The sequence below is a fragment of the Nannospalax galili genome, unplaced genomic scaffold (genome assembly GCF_000622305.1).
Source record: "Nannospalax galili isolate Female #2095 unplaced genomic scaffold, S.galili_v1.0 scaffold261, whole genome shotgun sequence".
Taxonomy (NCBI): domain Eukaryota; kingdom Metazoa; phylum Chordata; class Mammalia; order Rodentia; family Spalacidae; genus Nannospalax; species Nannospalax galili.
This window is the reverse complement of record NW_008345226.1, coordinates 2,486,129-2,497,909: the sequence shown is the minus strand read 5'-3', so window position 1 is coordinate 2,497,909 and position 11,781 is coordinate 2,486,129.

Here is an 11,781-nt window from a genome sequence, read left to right as displayed (position 1 = left end):
TCCCCTCCTCAGTTGAAGTACCCCCCAATTATTCCTCATTAATGACACCTGTCTCCTACTATGCCCCTCCTTCGAGCTCCTTCTTCCCCTTTATTCCCATGGTTCATTTCCATTTTCCTGGCTCCTGCAGGATGTATACTCACATTTTGGAATTTAGAGCTGAGATCCACAAGTGAGAGAGAACATGTCACTTGCTTTTCTGAGTCTGCGTTACTTCATTTAGCATAACAGTTTCTAGTTCCATCCATTTACCTGCCGACTTCATGATTTCATCTTCTTTACTGTTGAATAGAACTTCATTATATAAATGCGCATGCTTTCATTATTCATTCATCAGTTGAAGGACATTTAGGTTGTTTGCATTTCTTAGTTATCATGAAGAGAGCAGCAATAAACATGGCTGTGTAAGGATCTCTGTAGTATGATAAGTTGGATATATTCCAAGGAGTGGTATAACTGGATCATACAGTACATTTATTTTTAGTTTTTAAATTCTTCTCCATACTAATTTCCACTGTGGTTGTACTACTTTTCAATCCCACAAACAGTGAATGACAGTTCCCCTTTCCCTGTATCCATGCCAGCATTTGGTGTCATTTTTTTTTTCTTAATCTTAGCCATTCTGAGTGGGGTTAGATAAAATATTAAAGTGGTCTTGATTTGCATTTCCCTAATTACTAAGGATGTTGAACACTCTAAAATGTTTCTTAGCCATTGTTGTTTCTTCTTTTGAGAGCTTTCAGTTTAGATCCATAGCCAATTTTTTAAGTGGGTCGTTCTTTTTTTTTTTAGTTCATTGTATATTGTGGATATTAATCTTACGTCAGATGAACAGATGAAGTTTCTCCCACTCTGTAGGGTTCCTCTTCACTCAATTGTTTGTTTCTTTTCTGTGTAGAAGCTTTTGAGCTTAATGAGGTCTCATTTTTTCAATGTTGATCTTAGTTCTGGAGTGACTAATATCCAGTTTAGAAAGTCCTTTCTTCCACCTATATCTTGTAGGTTACTGTCTATGTTTTTTTCCTACAGTTTCAGTGTTTAAGACTTCACACTGAGGCCTTTGATCCATTTGTAGTTTACTTTTGTGGTGGGTGAAAAGTATGGGTCTACTTTATTCTTCTACATGTGGAGATTCAGCACCATTTGCTGAAGATGCAGAAGATTCGGAGAATGAGGCTATGGAGATGATTCAGTGGGTAAAGAAGACTGTCACCAACCCTGATGACATGAATTCAATCTCTGGACCTGCATGGTAAGAAAAGAGAACTGGGTCCTGCATGTTGTCCTCACACTTCTACACATAGCCATGGCACACACACACACACACACACACACACACACACACACACACACTATAAACAAATATAGTTAAAGATTTAAAAAATATTTATTTATTTTTATGTGAATTAGTGTTTTGTGTGAATGTATGGTGAACAGAAGAGGCACTGGATCCCCTGGAACTGGAGCCATGGACAATTGTTAGAGGCCATGTGGGTGCTGGGAACCAAACCCAGGTCCTCTGTAAGAGCACCCAGTGCTCCTAATTGCTGAACCATCTCTCTAGTCCCCTAATTTTAAAAAATTTTAATGAGAATGCCTGTCACTGTCAGTAACAGAAGAAGAGTACAGTCATGTGATCTGCTACCTGAACAAAGAAATGTGAATTAAACATATTGAATAATTCATTTTAAATTATTAAGTGGGGGCTTAGGATATAGCTCCATAGTACAGTACTTGCTTAACCTCTGAAAGGCCCTAGGTTTTATCATAGTCACTCCAAAATAAAATGGTTAACTGGGATCATATAAAGGGTAGGTAAAAGCAGGATGCCATTCATGGAAGGATGAAAAACTACAAGGCTTGATTTGGGTTGTGGTCAGACTAGTCAAGAAACCTCAAGTTTTAGAATGTGATTTAATTCTACTTAAAATTAATTATATGTATTATGTATATATGCTTGTGAATATGCTACTTACTTTTATTCCCAGAAATATTGACCAGCATTTTTAACATAAATTTTATGTATATTATAGGAAGAATTAAAAATGTGGAGCTGTAAAGTATGTCTTTTTAAAAAATCTTAATGTACTGGGTACACTGGTATATCCTATAATCCTAGCTACTTGGAAGTGAAGGAAAGAGGATCGCAAATTCAAGGTTTCTCTGGAGAACTTAAGTTCATGACACAAAAAGGGCTAAAGATGGAGCTCAGTGGTCCTGGGTCCAATCCCAAGGCTCAAAAACTACATTCATTATCTCATTACCTAGAGAGAGATGGTCATTTGGGGTCATTTATTAATGTACATAATTCATAACTATGCTGTAGAAACTGTTTAGCAATTCATTCTAAGTAGTATATCTTAAGTAATTGATTCTCAGAAGCATATCATCTTACATTCTAACAAATATGAAATGATCACTTCACGTTCACCCATAAAGTATTTTTACAAATGTCCTTATCCTGAAATCAAAGCAAAAACATTGGAGAGAGACAAGCACAAACCTTGTTGAAGTGAGAGGCCATTTGAAAGGCCTGCTTCTCTCTGTTACAAATCACTGACAAATCCCTGGAAGCCATCTTTTCCTTTCTCCACCTCCTAGTGTGTTCTGATAGTTTATATAACATTGACCCTTCACTTTATGTTAGGAACAGGAAAGAATAGCTGCCATTATGAAACATGTTTCAAAGGAGCATAAACATTCTTTAGCCCTCCAAGAACTCAGTAAATTTCTATAGATCATGCTGGATTATTTTTCTCGTAGCAATTATTATAGTAAGATTTCAGATTTGAGTTTTGGCTAAAATCTGTTATATTACTGTATTTAGTCAACTGCATTTTAAGTAGAATGACTTGTGGTCATCAGTATACAGAAGACCTTCAAAGGAGGCTTCTACATTGGGAATAGTTAGTTTAATTTTACTGTCAAGCTAGTTATCTGATGGAACTGATCATTTGAATATTGGCAGCTCTTGAGAGAATTTATTTCTCATGTGACATGACTTTTTAAAACACTCTACTTGATATTTGAGCCTTGTTTCAATTCCTATTCTCCATTCAGCCCAGGGAAGAAGTTACCCATCCTCAAACTCCTAGGATACTATAATGATCACATAAGCCAAATCTGGACCTCCAGCTGTTGTACATGACTTATCTTCCCTATGCATTTGGCACCTACCAAACACCAATTAGCCACCTCGGCATCTCACTGTTTTTTGTACTTCTTGGGATTTTTTTTTCTATGCAAAGCCTTATCACCTAAACTACCACCACTACATACTCTTCCCCCTTGTTTTCTACAGCCTTTCCGCAGACTACTGGCCAGCCAGAAATGGAAACACACTTATAACTTTAACAGCTGTCTTTCGTTTGTTCCAAATTAAACCCTTCTGAAAACCTGTCTGGTTAGTTTCCTCTGCATTTTAAATCCTCAGCTCACTGAGGATTGATGTGATTCAAACTGTTCTATCTCTTTTATCTGGATTGATTCTTTTATAAATGTCCAAACACAACATACCCTTTTCATTTCCAGCTCCAAGTACACATTAAAATGACTTGTGGTCTCCCAAAGGCCAAAAACAGGACTTTAATGTCCATGTCCTACAAAACAGCAGCCAGTGAGGATAGGCAGTCTCTTGCTTCATGTCATCTACCCTGGGTTTCTTTCAGGTTAAAGCTGCTAGCTTACCCATTCTAATTCAATCATATTCCTGTAAGAAACAACAAAGATCATCTCAATTAGAGTACCATGTTGGCTCCTGTTTAGTCTAACAGATCAGTTATAATTATGCAGTACTTCAGCATTTATTACTAGCCTCTTTTGCCCTCAATGCTCCATAGTAAAAGGCTTCAGTCATAGATCTATGTGCTGTTTCTTCCCAATGAGAAACTGGAAATTCTTTCTTGTGAGAGAATGAATAGTTATGCATAACTACATCAAGTAGTGGGCATTGATTGTGTGAGCTGTTGTCTATCACTCAAGCTTTCACTTTTCAACTTCATTTCTAAAAAGCCATTTGAAAGGTAGTTCAGAAAATCTTTTGCTCCAAAGACCATTTTGTTTCACAAAAGACTTTCAAATACTGGAAGAGTGATTCAAAGGCAAGGGCCCTGGTTACCTAGTTTATTCTATACTATACTAACCACTATACTAACTATACTATACTAACCACTGTCTTCAACTGGAGACTCAGAAAGAAAACTTCCTGGATAGTGGAAAAGGTAAACAATGCATTTCTTTGGATAGACACAGGCTTTTTAAGAACTACACTTTTTGCCATGGGAGGTGTCCCACTCATTTAATCCCAGCATTTGGGAGGCAAAGGCAGGCAGAGCTCTGGAATTGAGGCTAGCCTGGTCTATATAGTCCCTGCCTCAAAAAACAAACAAACAAAAACTACACTTTTTGAGGGTACATTAAAGATCGTTATTCAGAACTCTGAGCTAATAATTGTATATCACAGTGTTTTTAAAAAAGAGAAGGAGTCTTTGGTCCATCATTTTAGGTTCAAATCTTGTGTCCAAAAATAACTAGCTCAGCTAAGCATGGTGGCATTCACGTCTAAGATGTACCACTCAAGGATCAGGTAGAAAGATCACAGGTTTCAGGCCAGACTGGGCAATTTAGTGATAACTTGTCTCAAACAAAAAAGAAAATACAAAAAAAATATGCATATAGCTCAGTGGTGGAATACATACCTAGCATGTGTGAGGTGCTATTTTCAGTCCCTATACTGCAAAAATAAATAAATGAATGAGTGAATAGATAGATAGATAGATAGATAGATAGATAGATAGATAGATAGATAGGTAGATAATCTTTATTAGGTCATCATTTCTGCCTATTTCCTTATTTGTAAAATAAGAATAACAAAACAAATACCATGTATTGTTATGAAGCTTAAATGAAGTCGCACATGCCAACATGGACTTGGGACATAGTGTACCCTTTGTAAATATTATTTCTTAGTATGTCAAATATGACCTAAATAAATAGTAGACAGTTACTATTACTGTCTTCTTAATAGGATGGAAAATGTTGATACCATCAATTTCTTAGCTCACTGAGTAAGAATTCTAGAGCCAGAGACTCTTGTTGCTTCTCTTATTATTATCTAATCTTATTATGCAACAAACATTTGGGGAATGGGTCATATTAGTCTGTGGATTTTAGTTCTAGAAATGGAATTGTTTTCTGACGTCTCACACCCTTGCCTTAGAGACATTTTGGGTGCCAAATCTATAACTATGGGTTCAACTTCTCAAAAACCAGCAGACAAATTTAGAAACAATGGCAAAATTGGCTGAGGTTGTCACTGTTGACCTTGACAAGAGTGTATAAATTCCTTACTTAGCACGGCTCTGTGCGTTTCCTTTGCTCTCTACATGGTAGTTTTTTGTTGCTCTCCTTCCTACCAGGATACTGAACACCAGGTACAAAAGTTTGTTTTTTGTTACTGATATTTTAACCATGGATTTGTTCATTATATTAAATGAAATATTTTTATAAAATTTTATAAAATGCTATTTTCAGTATATTCAGTTGATCTGAAGTAAGGATTTTAAAATGCAATTTGTTTCCATTTATTATAATATTGTGAAAAATTCACATCCATTCTTGTGCACATACTGCAGATGATCTGTTCATAAGTCTTTTATACTTGAATCTAGAAAACAGAAGTCAAAACAATTTCTAGTATCCTAAATATTTTTCAACTCTTAGCATGTATTAGATATTTTAGAAACTTTGTTGAATTTTATTGTAGTAAAAATGCCCAGTACTCTGTTTTAAGAAAGTATATCATTGAATGCCTGTGAAGATGTTAATTGCAAGTGTATTTAGTTAAAACTTCAAAATTACCCTGGGGTAAGGTCATAATATTCAGAATACATCAAAACCAAGAAAAATATGGCATAATTACATGGGTTTACATGAGCTTTTAAATTTACTAAATATATTTAACATATATCTTTTATGCTGAATAACACCAGCAGCTGTTACTGTGTTACATAGATCATGGATTGTATCCTTAAGAATATCAGCACATCAGTGTTCTATTACAGCTAATATTTACTGTCTAGTAATTAGCATTTTGTGGGAAAGTATATTTGGCTTCAGTTCTAAATCATAGACTTAAAAATTCAATCTTACTTTTCATTATTTCTTATTCTTAGTATTTTTTTTAATTTTGGTGAAAAACATGCATACTTTCAACATGGCTGTACTGTCATGCATGGTAAATTTGGGCAAATGATTTATTTGATGATCTTTGTTAATATGCACTTGTAAATTATAGAGCACCGAGCTAGCTGATATTAAAGAACCTTTTAGTTCAACTATGGATTCTAAAATCTTGGAATAAAACTAAACCTCAGATTGCATTCTAATACCCCAGGATTTTGGAAGCTGAAACAAGATGGTGAGTTCCAGGGTTGCCTGAGATACATAGTAAAGCTCTGTCAGAAAAAGATAAAAAGTGAATATTGAGATACAGTTTATATCATTGAAGTGACTGTATTCATCAAAAAAAATGAAACTACATGTTTAAGTGTTTCCTTGCCAGTCCAATTTTCTTTAAATAGTGAAGCAGTCAATTTTTTAAATTGATTTTTTGTGTGTATTTCATACAGAACATCCCAAACAGTCTTACTCATCTTTATACCCTCATCCCAAATAGCACACCCCCAAAGCCCCCTCCCCATAGATGTTATATACTCTGTCATCCCTGTTACTGTCCACTGTGTTGTCAGTGCCCCCAGCTGTTCCCCAATGCAAGTTCATCTGCTGAGTCTAGTCAGCCTATCTAGAGTCCCTTGTTTTAGGAAGATCAGCACTTCCTCATCTAGTAGCAATCTGTTGCCAATATTCCTTTAGCTGAGATTGGAGTCTGCTATTCATTTTCTCAGTTCTCTGCTAAGTTACTGTTTGGAAGTCTCTTGGCCCACCCTGGCCAATAACTCAAAGGAATGTATCTCCTGTCTGGCATTGTTTCTTGTTATGTTGCATTTAGCTATACAAATGGACACTTAAAAAATATACTGGTCATTTTAATCTTTGGTTATACTTTCTTTTGTGTGTTTAAAACCATAGAGTTGACCCAGATAAACCAATTTATTTTTACTCATGAGGTCGTTTGAGGTTCTGTTCCTCAGGGGTCACATGGGCTTGGGAGGAGCCCCTGGCTCCTTTCTTTTACCAGTTCCATCTATGTGAAGATAAGTCAAAGGTCGAGCCTGGCTCCTTTCTTTTACCAGTTCCATCTATGTGAAGCTAAGTCAAAGGTCCAAAGCAATCGATACTAATCTTTATGTTTACTAAAAATGTTAGTTTTCATACAATTTAGAAAATATGATGTTGATGCGTTTTAAAAAATTATTTAGGTATATGTGTTTGTGTGTGTGTGTGTATGTGTGTCTGTGTGTGTGTTTGTGTGTGTACACGTGCACATTCATTTGTGTGTGGATATGGGCACATTTGTGCTATGACACATATTTGGGGCTCAGAAGACAACCTTGGATGTTGATCCTTGTCTTCTACCTTGTTTGAGACGGGTCTCTTTGTTGTTTTTCTGCTGCATCTTTCAAGTTATCTGGCCTTTGAGCTTCTAGAGATTCTACTATATTTGTTTCCCATCTCCCTGCAGGAGTGCTAGGATTACAGAAGCTCATGCTATAGGACTAGGTTTTATGTGATTTCTGGGGATTCAAACTCAGGTCCTCAAGCTTGTGTGACAAGCACTTTTACCAACTGAGCCATCTCCCTAGCACCCCTCCCCTCTCCTAAACACTTCTTGCTTATAAATAGGTCCTGTATCTTGTTTAGATTCTCTGGAATGAAAAGGATGAGCCCTCCTGAGCTGGATCTCAGCTAGGAGACACTAAAGTTTTACTGTGGACTTAGAGACTAGTTGACCTCATTTGTTGTTTGATTTATTCCTAAATGTTTATTAAAGTCCTATTCTGTACAAGACCGCAGTTCACTCTAAATATGGCAGAAAAATATCCTACCCTGAATTACTAATGTTATTTTTGGTTAAGAATATGGACAAATAAACAAATATTACATGTAAAGATTATCATGATACAAGTAGTATATCTTGGAAAGTGTCTGGTAGAGAGAACTGGCCTAGAGAATAACTTCCTGCAGAAAGTTTGTTTACTGGATATTCAAAGGATGACTGAGAATTACCCTGATGAAGAGAGACAGAGCTGAGGCCAAGGTCACATCTTGAACATCCAGAGGTCACAGAGTCCTCTTGGAACACCAACCAGATCATGCCTGGAAATAAGAAAGCAAGAGGAGTAGGGTGGAGAGATGAGGCAGGCAAGAGGGTAGAAAACTCTATAGGCTCTGATAATGTTTCAGTAAAAAATGTGAACAGATTTTACATAGTAGTACTGGCATGTTTCTCTATTTTAAGTCTCATTTTGGATTAGCTTCTACCAAGAGACCAGATAAGAAAATAAACCAGTAAAGCATAAAAAAAGAGATGATGGCCTTGTTTAGGATATGGGGTCGGGGAGGTAATAGAAATGTGAATGGTTTTTAGCTTATAGCATGCACTATCTTTATACAGCCATGGTATTTCTTACTATGTGCAAAATAAGTATCCTTATATTTACAAACAAATATCCCAGTCACCACTTATCAAAGAAGCTCATTTTTTACCAGTCAGAGACTATTACCAAGTACCACAAATGGTCACACATGGACATTGTCTGGAATTTCCCAGGCCTAACTGAATGGCTTTTAGTGAAGGAAGAAACAGGAAATAAACATGGCTTTCAGGAATCTGGATTCAGATTTAGGGAAGACAGTTATTGGCACTCTATGTGCTCCACATAATAAGGACTGTTATACATGTCCCTCATGGGACTGCTATGAAGGTAAACAATTGTATATAAAACACTGCTTAGCATCTTATGTAATATTCAGAAATGGTAACTATCATTTGATTTTAAAAATTCATACTGATACTGATTTTACAAGTAATATTTCAGGTCCATTTGACATTCCTTTGGATTGTGAACTGTCCTTGTTAGCAAATGTAGGTGTGAGAGTTATAATTATTTTTCTTATATCATCCTGCAGCCTGCTCTATTCCAATATTTATTATCACTGTATTGTTACATATTATAACAACTCATTTATCTCTCTGTATTCAAGTGTCCACTTAAAGTGGAAATTTCTTGAGGTCTTACTACTCTTTAATTCACAAGTGCCAGGCCAGGCAATTCAAATATAATGTATGAGAGAATTTAATCTAAAATTTTCTCTACATAAATAGTAAAATATCACATAGTAAGAAATTACATTAGTCTAGGGATATGAGAGACTTGGTTTTTCTCTAAGATCTATGACCTCTCCACCTGTGTGTATTTGTCTAAGTTTACAGCACCAGACATGAGTTTCCTCCCATTGAATGGGCTTTAAGTCCCATTAGGTAGCAATTGATTACCCCCAAGATAAATGTCCTTGGGCTTCTTAGCAACCTACTCTGTTGCAAAGGCCAAAAATGTTGAAAATATTTGGGATCTGTTATCTAATCCTTAAAAGATTTTAGAGTTACCTCTTCAGAAGGGGGAATGTTAGAGTAGCCAAAAGCCTCATTAAAAAAAAAATTAAAGAAGGAAGAGTACATGAAGTTATCAGAAAAAAAAGTGCTGAGGAGATATGGGAGGAGCTGGAGGGGCGGGAGTGGGCAAGGATTTAATCAAAACACCTTATACGCATGTATGAAATTCTCAATAAATTATTTATTTAAATAAAATACCTGACGAAAGAAAAAAAAAAGTGCCACTACTACAACAATGTTGTTTTCTGTGCTGGTCATTGTGGATTTTAGGCCTTGAAGCTGGGGTTGGACCACTGATTGATGTTCTCCCTTACCAGCTTGTGTAGTGCTCTCCAAAGCTATGAGAGCTAGCCTGCAAGGGAGGTGGCTTCCAGGTCAGTTCCAGCTCCATTGCTCCAAATCCTGAGTCTAAAGAATGTCCTGTCTTCAGCAATAGCGTCTTACCATCAAGTGCTGGGAGACAATCAAGGACTGTGGCAATAGCCTGTGTAATTTTGGGAGTCTCTTGGACCACCCTGGCCAACAACTCCAAGGAAGATTTCTCCTGTCTGGCACTGTTTCTTATTATGTAGTCTTCAGCTATGCTCACGGACTCATGTAGGGTTATTATATGTGCAGTTTTTCAGTAGGTTTTTGGACTAATACAATTCCCACTGAATTTTTTTAATAGCTAGGCACTGTTTATGTTTATGTTTATGTCAGACAAGTATCCCAGTCACCATCCATCAAAATAGCTTCTTTTTCAACAGACAGAGATTATTACAGAGTTACACCACTGGTCACACACCAGAGATTCTCTGTGAACTGCCCAAGCCTAAGCAGCACATCTTTGATGCAACCTCTACACCTTAGACTCATGGAACATAGAACAAGGGATGAAAAGAACACTAATGCATACTTCAATTCTTATCAACGAAGCTCCCTCATGCAACAGAGGGCCAGGAAAGCAAAAGGTCACAAATAGCCAAAATGCAGAGAATAAGAATCTTCAGAGTGTGGGCCTCAGACAGGACTCCTATATTGAGGTCCACCCACCCAGGGCTCAGAGACCATTGTGGAAGAGGGGGCAGAAAGATTGTTAAGAGCCAGGGAGAAGGTGCATGATGATAGTCATGCAGAATAGTCCTACAGGTGCCTGGGACCCTTCTCATACAAACCTACAGCAATGGTGTCAGCATGCACAAGACCCATGCAAACTTAAACCTAGCACAGAACTGTGGAAATGAACAGCAAGCCCCAATCTTAGTCAAAGAATTATTGGCAGCTTCTGGGAGAAGAAGAGTTGATCTTCTTGAAGAGAGAAACTCTAGATAGGCTAACTAAACCCCGGCAGATGAACTTGCACTGAGGGACATTGGGGACACTAATTTTACATAATAGGTCTTAATACCAATGACAGCATGTATGAACTCCAGTGGAAGGGCTATGAGAGGATGCCAAAGGGGAAGGGGATATAAAGATGGCTTTATTTCTGAAATACACAAAAATTCAATAAAAATAACAAAAGATAGTAAAATATCTCAGTGCAGAGGCTCAGGATCCTGATGAGAGATGAGAAAGTGGACAGGGAAGTTGCATTGTACTGGGTGGAAGACACAGCAGCAGCTGGAAGATGAAAACCAGAGAGAGGGGGAGTTGAGCAGAAATGTCACAGATATGCATGGTTTCAAATAGGGTGGGTCTTTACTGTGTCAATTGCTTTTTGTCTCAGAGTATCAGATAAAAATACAGAAGCCCTTCAGGTGAATCTAGTCAGCCTATCTAGAGGTCTTTGTTTTAGGAGGGTCAGCTGTTCTTCACCTAGCAGTAATCAGTTGTCAATATTCCTTTAGATAAGATTGGGGTCTGCTGTTCATTTTCCCAGTTCTATGCTGGGTTAGAAGGGCAAGTAGTGGGGAAGGGCTGGTGGTGCTGACAACACCGCAGACAGTAGCAGGGATTTCAGAGTATAAGGGCTCTAGTGGGGGAAGGGAAGCTATGGGAGGGTGCCATCTGGGAAGTGGGTGTATAGTCGAATGAGATGGTTTGGGATGTTGTGTGTGATAGACACACACACACAGTTTATTATTTATTTAATAACCACATACTTAGAAGAAGCATTTCATTATAATAGCATTGACATATTCAATAAAAATTTCCAGAGCTAAGATGCATCTCTTTCAAAATTGGCTGTAAATTTTTAGATTTATAGTTGAATTATTACAGTT